General features: G+C 40.6%; 1 long non-coding RNA gene across 1 annotated transcript; it reads right to left on the reverse strand.

The window, feature by feature from the left end:
* Positions 1–233: 233 nt before the first annotated feature.
* On the reverse strand, positions 234–8,434 carry LOC131819347 (uncharacterized). The gene is made up of 3 exons (XR_009349161.1): positions 8,315–8,434; positions 1,319–1,613; positions 234–355 (listed from the first exon to the last, which is right to left on the reverse strand). It is a non-coding gene; the product is annotated as an uncharacterized LOC131819347 (long non-coding RNA).
* Positions 8,435–8,895: the final 461 nt, after the last annotated feature.

Here is an 8,895-nt window from a genome sequence, read left to right on the forward strand (position 1 = left end):
GCACTTTGTAATTTCATTCAAACATTGATAGTCTGTGAATACCGTCTTCAGGAGAGTCATATCCTTGGGACTGGGATCCTTGTCCCATGAGTCTTTATGTGCCCTGGACCTTTCCCAGAGATGCATGCATAGTGGGCGCTCCCTGATGCTGGCTGGAAGACTGAGGAGAGCTTTGGCATTCCCGTGTCACTCAGCTCAGGCTGCCATAACAAATCATCGACCGGGTGGCTTAAACAACAGACGTTTATTTTCTCACCGTTCTGGAGATGGAAATGGGAGATCAGGGTAGCAGCATGGGCATATTTTGACAAGGCCCCCCCTCCCGGCTTGCACATGGCCATCTTCTCACTGTGTCCTCACATGGCAAGAAGAGAGAAGGAGAATAAGCTCTCTGGTATCTCTCCTTTTAAGAGACCTAATTCTACTGAAACAAGGCCCTAACTTTATAACCTCATTGAATCTTAATTATTTCAGTGAAGCCTCTTTCTCCAGATATGGTCACATCTAGAGTTAAGGCCTCAGTGTATGAATTTGGAGGAGGTGGGGCACAAGCACTTCGTCCATAATAATTCTCATTTTATAGATAGGAAATCAGGATATGACAGGATATCAGCAATGCTTTGTCTCAAATGCTGACTCCCTCTGATGGATACTGGGTGCTTGGAACCTGGGAGGGGAAGGATTCTGGAGCCACACCCAGGCTCAGAGGGAAGCCGGGCATGAATCAGTTAACTGTGTGTGTATGAGCAGGAGTAGGAACCGTCAGTATGTGTGCTTAGCACTACACAGCATTATCTTCCTTTTTAATACTCACACCCTGCAAGGCAAGCATTTTCTTTCCGAGATTACATGACTGCCTTGAAGCTGGAGAATTTAAATATTTTACCAGAGGGCAGTTAAAGGTAGAACTTCTATTTGAACCAGTTTAAATGCCTTTTTATGGTGCAACTGATTTAACTTGAATTCCTTTAATTCTGAGGACTTTGTCAGTTTCTCACTTCACAAAACATTTTAAAAAACATATATTCATCAGTCAAATCACAGTATTCAAGAAAGTAGAAGCATAATTGACTCTCAGAGATCATCTAAATTGAGTGATTAAAAAAATATGTATTAGTGAAATCTTTTTGTCAGTGAGGTGTTACTAGAACTCCGCTAAATAAAAAGCAGTTGAGTTGAGCAGGATAAATGCTTCCATTTGCTACCCCCAGATCCCTGGAATTATCTCCAGGAAACCCCAGAATTCTGCAGAATGTAATTTATAAACCACTGATCCAGCTATCCTCTTTATTCATTTATAAAGGCACCAATTACTTACTGAAGGTCACACAACTAATTAATGGCAGGGCCTGGCGTCTAGCTCTGGACTCTTTGATTCTTAATGCAATGCTGCTTCTAATACACAGGTGTTGAAATATTTTTAAAAATCATCTGTCACTTTGAGGCACCAAGTTCCTCTGGAATCATAACTGAATTATGTAGAGCACGTGAGGTTTCTTGAAAATCCCAAGGAAAACAAAGGGAAATTGGAAAAGCACTGTGGGATTGACTGCAAACAATTGAAATTCTTCTCCGTTAAATGTCGAGATGAAAAGGCCAAGACAAGCACAACTCTGCAAAGAGGAGAAATGAAAAGTCAAGTCAGAAAGCTTTACAGATGTCGATATTCTGCCGAGAAGACTTAGTTCCAGAAGAAAAGAAAAGCTCTGGTTACTGAGCACATGCCAGCTTCTGGTTCCAGTATAAATGCCCAGTCTGACTCTGGCTCAACCTGGTGTGTGTTTAATGAATATTTCGGCAGTTCCTACAGAGTTGAAGGACTTTTGAGGTCAATGAGGCCCATCTACCTCCTCCTGCAAGAATCTTCTTTATAGCAACTGTCATTCAGGTGGGTTACCAGCTCTCACACCTGGTGGGATAGCTCTGAACATCAGCAAGACCACACTTGTACAGAGCTTAAAAAGAAAGGGGGAAGGGAAAATTCTTTCTGTGAAATTAACCCATTTGATTTTTTCCAACAATCCCGAAGATGGTACAATTGTCATCATTTTACAGGTGAGAAAAAGTGAAGCTCAGAAAAGTTAGACAATTGGTCCTATGGTATATTGGTACCATATTGGTACATATCGGTGCATATGGCTAATTAGGTCACAACGGACACATAAACCCAAATCTGCCTGAAGTCTTTCTACTGTTTGGCAGATATCACTTGTGCATACAAGTATTGGTTTCTGCTTTCTTTCATGGGAAAATCACTGGATTATGTGCTCTAGATTCTTATGCACCTCAGGTGAACCCAGGAAACTGATTTTTGGCAAATTTAATCAGAAGTATTTGGAGCCATGTCCAAAGCTGGTCCTTAGGAGCACCTGTTCCTTTCCAGTAAAGGTTGGGGTTGGGGGAAGAAATCTCTGAGGATCTTGAAGGAGATAAGCTACAGGATAGAAGGTGTTTGGATCCTTGAATGACTTTACAGAGCTCCCAAGCCCCCAGACCTGCTTCCTCCCTGAATTCTTCTTCAGATTATTAACCAATCATTATTTCCTGTTGCAACTACAGAGTAACAGACCCTGGAGATGTTTGAGAACAGCTTCCTTTAGCTCTTTCAGTTAAATGCCAGAAAAAGGTGGCAATAACCACAGCTCCAGGGCTATTAGAGCTAGCATTGTGATGTTCCAGGTTAGAAGTTTTACCAGGTCACCTGATGCATAATTATGGGTTGAGGTACACATCTGGATTCCTATTTTGCGTTGATAAAATTGTCAAAGAACTGTGATAGGGAGATATGCTATCAAATCCCAGCTGCCCTTCAAGGTTGAAAAGCTCATTCCCCCAAGGTGAAGGAAGCATTGTTAGGTCATAGCTTGCTTTTGAGTCTCTCTCAAGAGATGGCTCTTGGATGAAGAAATCCACCTCACATAACATTATAACCCCTTCCCAGGCACATAATTTATCCAATGACTAGTCCAATGTTGAAATATAAAAGCTCTGACCCCTTCAAAATTTGTCCTATCAAAATTTAGGACAGTTTGGTAGGCTATCCAATTTCCCAATTCCACTACCCTCCCTCACCCTCAACCATGAGATTATTGGATACATTTGTTGTCACTGTCATCCTGAAAAGATCTCCTTTTCCTTGATTCTGGTGAAGTGTCCAAACCTTATAGTTAAACAAATGATATTTAGTGATTATGTATTTGTAAAAGCATGGCCTTGGGAAAAGGATATGCAAATAACAATTTTCTCTATAAAAGAAGGGAAATAGCGATATGCTCAAAGCCATGAGCCCCCCAGAGAATTTTGGAACTACTTTAATTTCCTTTGTAATGTTTAATCCACTCACTTAGGCTCTGCCTGGAAACAAGGTGTTTAGACTTAGCAGGAAACCATTGTCCTACCTCAAATATTGTGTGACCTGTGAACATGTCAGTCTTCTTTCTTATAATCAGATTTATCCAATTCCTTTTGGAGGCTTCTTCTGCTTTGGGTATATACTTCCGTCATTGTTCACATCATACCATCACAGTCTAGTGATTTTAATTGTGATTATCTATTTACATGACCTTCTCCACCCATCTAGGATTTCCTTCAGGACAAATAAGGACAGTGGCTTATTAATTTCTGAACTGCCCTAGTCTTCATATGAAGGGGTCCTCAAGAATGGTTTCTTCAATGTTGATGGAATGAATTCACATCATAATGCTTGCCACGTAAAGGCAGATTACAGTGGCTTTATTTACCACAGTTCTTTTGTTACCTTATCTAAAACATAAAATGGAAAACTTCATAAAACCCAATCTGGCTATAAAGTTGAACAAGAGGATATGAATGTAAAAATATACACTGTTCATCTCAAAAAAAAAAAAAAAAGAGAGATAGGCCTTGCAAAAGAATAGCAGTTAGCCTGGAGGAGGAGTTTAAAGAAGGAAGTTTTCATGTAAGTTGGGCTTGAATAGGTCTGTCTCCCTCCATCCTCAACAGCACTCCCCCAAGTGTATTACTATCTCATGCTTTAAACTTATAGTATCTATAATGAGGAATATGTGGTTTTCCTTCTCATGCAAATACAGGGTCTTGCATATAATAGGCCACTCCATAGTAAATATATGTTTAAGGAAAGAAAGAAAAAAGTCAAATTAAAAAAGGGAAGAAGAAATGAAGGGAAGAAGGAAGGAAGAAAGGAATGGAGGGAGGGTGGGAGGGAAATTAGGACAATGTTAAAAAGACTAATTGCGGTTTTTCTTATAACTACCTACTTTTGTCATAACAAAGCTGACAGACTTTTTATTATACCATACAATCTTGCTAACAGATTAAATTTTTTTTTGAGGTGATATATATATATATATATATATATATATATCAGCCAATTCGACTGAATCAGGAATTCAGAGGGTATCCCAGTCATGCCTGGTGTTTCAGTCTTCCTAGAATCTGGCCTTCCCTTGATCTGGGGTCTGATTCCCACTCTTTTTTTTTTTAATTTTTTAAAAATATTTTATTTATTTATTTGACAGGCAGAGATCCCAAGTAGGCATAGAGGCAGGCAGAGAGAGAGAGGTGGAAGCACGCTCCCTGCTGAGCAGAGAGCCCGACATGGGGCTGGATCCCAGGACCCTGGGATCATGACCTGAGCCAAAGGTAGAGACTTTAACCCACTGAGCCACCCAGGCACCCCTGATTCCCACTCTTAAGAAATTGATTCCATGATAGAATTGAAGAAAATCTGCATATTCCTTTAAAAAATTAAGTAGGAAAAGATTAAAAGTCCAGATGATGGGTATGTGAAATCAAACCAAACCCTTAAGTAAGAGATACTTTGATTCCAAGTAAAATAGAACAGAATCTTCTATAATAAGGAAAAGACATATTAGTTAATCCTGAGGGCAGGGACACACTGAAGTATGAAATCTGGTATCTCACAAAAAGCTTCAAGGGTCAAAGTTATACAAACAGGCAACCCTACAGAGAATGGAAAAATCTCCAGTCTTGATGTTCCTGTCATTAATTGCTGAACTCCCAGTTACCCAATGAAGCATTATATAATTTTTGCTCTGGGCATGGATGTAGCAATGCCTTAAAATAAACAAGATAGTCAATTAGAATTAATCTGTTAAAAAATTACCCTGCCAAGACAAACTGTAGAAAGTGGAAACAAAAATAAAACAGCATTAAGGAACAAGGGATACATTTATGAGCCTAACAGTGATCACTAATCTCATAATTCATAAGGTCCAGTCGCTAATATGTTCATTCATTCATCCAGCCTGAATTATTCCCCTGTTCCTGGATATGGGTTAAGCATGCTCAACTCTGGCCACTGAATTGGGGCTTGGTTGCAAAGTTCTGAATGAGGGATGCATACGGTCCAAGAAAGTCTAAGCAAGAGGAATCAAGTTTAAAACCTGGGCACTGAATTAAATACTAATTGCAAAGGAGAGAATACAGCATGATGATGAAATTCCAAAGGAAATATATTCAGACACTGGTGGGTGTCTCAGACACTGATAAAAGTTTGGCTTCTCTTTAAGGGCTATCACATGGATCTTATAGGGGCTCAAGGGGGTTCCCCTATTTTCAAAAGTCGAGTGTTGAGATGGATCTATCTATTCATCCATTATCCTACCATCCATCCATGCTTTCACATATCCACCACTTATTCCTTTTAGCAAGTTGGAGTAGGAGGAGTGAATGGAGACACAGCTAAGTGTCTGTTGGTCAAACCCCATTTACCTATGTTCATGCAGCACCTGCCACCAAAATTTAGAAAGAGACCCACCAGCTTGTATTGTGGTATTAACTCTGTTCTTACCATCCACACGAAGGGGTAAGAAGAATTTCCACAGTAATTGGTGGCTTTGTTGGTGTAATCTAATAGCAGAAATACTTTGATTTCCTCACCCATAAATGGAGTTGGCAGTAGAATCTACTTCACAGGGCTGTTGTGAAGGTTAAGAGAACTTAAAAAAAAATGTAAATAAGGCCTAGCACTATTACAACTTTCAAGAGTACCTATAGATAAATAATAATTTATATTTTTTTTTTTTTTTTTAAAGATTTTATTTATTTATTTGACAGAGAGAAATCACAAGTAGATGGAGAGGCAGGCAGAGAGAGAGAGAGGGAAGCAGGCTCCCTGCTGAGCAGAGAGCCCGATGCGGGCCTCGATCCCAGGACCCTGAGATCATGACCTGAGCCGAAGGCAGCGGCTTAACCCACTGAGCCACCCAGGCGCCCGATAATAATTTATATTTTAAAGAGTATTATCACAGCCAGTATTTCATGGGTTTCTCTACAAACACATGCAAATGAAATGCATTTCTTCTCACTTCAGAGCTTAGAAGATATCTAACAACCCTCTTCACTCTCTCTAAAATAATTGAGCTCCTTGAAGGCAAGGCGGGATGTTTCCTGCCTGGTCTGCCCAGTGCACACAGTATGTGGTAGATACTATGACCACTACCATTTAAGCTATCAAAGTTGCAAAATCTTCTTGGATGATTCTCTGAACTGCCCTGTCGACTTCTCTTTGGCTACTTCCCTGGTTTAGGTCTCATATGTCCTCTGGATTGTGGCCACAGCCACCCACCTGGCCTCCCTGCTGCCAGATCCATTTTTCTCTAGTGAGTTCAAAGTCATCTGTTCAAAATTAAATTTGGCTACACTGTTTTTAAAGCTCTCAACAACTCACCATTTCAGCAGGAGGTAGCCCTCAGTCCTCACTCTTGCTCACCAGGCTTTGTGCAAAGTGCAGGTTTCACCATTGTTGTAGAGCTCTGTCAGCCCACTTCAGTGACTCGTCACAGGGGAGAGTGATAGGGCCAGGAGGTTAGGGAACATCTCCCCTCCTATCCCAACTCTCCCACCTGGCATGAGCATCCCCCCTCCCTCTCATCACTCTCACACCAGAATACTGCATTTTGGAATGGGGGGGGGGTGCTGTGTAGTAAAGGTCTCTGTGCTGAACCCTAAGGGCAGAGAAGGTGAGAATATTTCAGGGGGGAAGATGCTTTCCTCTCATTCATCTATTTTTAATAATTTAATAAATAAGAACATCTGTTCAAAAACATGTACCTCACAGGATAAACTTATTCTTTCTGCATGCCAAACAAACCACATGGGTCATGTGGCAGCCAATCATTTTGAGAAAGATTAATAGCAACAGCTGGGACTGTACTGGGCATTTTTGCTGCATTGTATAATTTCAGTCCTTGCAATAACAGGTGAGAGTATCATAGTAATTAAATTTTACAGATTAGAAAACTGACCTTCAAAATGTTATGAAACTTTGCTAAGATCAACCAGTATGTATGTGCAGAAGTGGGATTTAAATTCAAATTAAGACTATGTTTACAATGAAACATAAAAGCATGAATCTTATTTGTGAAGGGTATCATAATCCTCATTAATCCCCATTTAAGTGAACCCCACTTTCTGTCTCTAGGGCAACCTTACCAAATTTTAGTCTACCTGTTAAAGGTACTGTATTTGAAGTCCCAGGAACATTATAAACTCTTCAGAAGATACTGAGATTCCCCCTGGGATACTCTTGCACATTCTGCACCTCACCAGGGATTTAATACTTTGGTGGCCTAGTTTAACTGTTGGTGGGATAGAAAATATAAGAGTAATTAAGTTGCTGCATGAAAGACTATGATACCTGAGTGGGACTCTCTCGGTGGGTATTGGAGACCAGAGAGACTTGGTGAGACACCTCGAAGGAAGCTTCAAGACACTGTTCAGCAAGAGCTGGGAACAGTGACAGAAGGCACCTTCACGTTGAAATGATTGATTTCTTCACTCATCTTCTTCCTCCTACACTGTAAGCTCCGTGGTGGTAGGAGCCATGTCTTCCTTGAACTGGATGCACAGTTTCTAGCAGTGCCCAGCACAGAGTGTTTTTATTACACACTTGAGACAACCAGTGACTTCTTGGTAGGATGGAGAAGACCAAAGAGCAGAGCTGCTGTCTTGGTGGGCAGTGCTGGTGCATCATAATTTGGGGATCCTGTGGGATCCACCCTGCCTCTCTATACAGCCTTGTTCACAACATTCACCCTCACTCACTGTGCATGCCCCCACCAAACTGACCTTTTGCTAGTTTCTGGAATATGTCTATCCCCCTCTGCCTTAGGGTCTTAAGGTGCTGTTGCCAATCCGAGATAATCTTGTCCACATTCCACTGCATGACTCCCTCTTCTTCCATCTCAAAACATACCCTTCTCTAACCCAGATTTTGTTCTGTCCTCCTTTTATGAGCTCCCAGAGAACATTTTTTTCACAGTATTCACACAATTTTAAGATTAATACTTACTTAGTAGACCTTGCTTGTTACCTATGTCTTGCACTAGACTGAATCTCCATGTTGGCAGTTACAGTATCTTAGTGCTTATCACAGTATCAAAGACAGAGTAGGTAGTCATTACATATTGAATAGTTGATTTTCAAAAGCTATGTGCCAGAAATTATGATGCCCAGTGAGATAAGTAAATGTCACTGCATTTATGCCCTTTATGATGAAATAAAGAATACAGAAAATGCTGGGAGTGGGCTGGGTGCCTTGGTACCTTAGTCCCTTATGCATCTGCCTTTGGCTTAGGTCATGATCCCAGGGTCCTGGGATCAAGCTCACATCTGGCTCCCTGCCCAGTAGAGGAGACTGCTTCTCATTCTCCCTCTGTCCCTCCGCCTCCACTCACGCTCTCTCTCTCTCTCAAAAATAAATAAATAAATTTCATAAACAAATAAACACAGAAATAAATGAATGAATGAATAAAAAAATAAATAACACTGGGAATTGAGTAGGGAATAGAACAGAAAATTTGGTAGTAAAAAGCACTAGACACTGAAAAAGAATAGGCATGCTTTTTATTTAATCAAATTTTAATATGGTCA

The sequence above is a fragment of the Mustela lutreola genome, chromosome 1, assembly GCF_030435805.1.
Source record: "Mustela lutreola isolate mMusLut2 chromosome 1, mMusLut2.pri, whole genome shotgun sequence".
Classification (NCBI taxonomy): Eukaryota; Metazoa; Chordata; class Mammalia; order Carnivora; family Mustelidae; genus Mustela; species Mustela lutreola.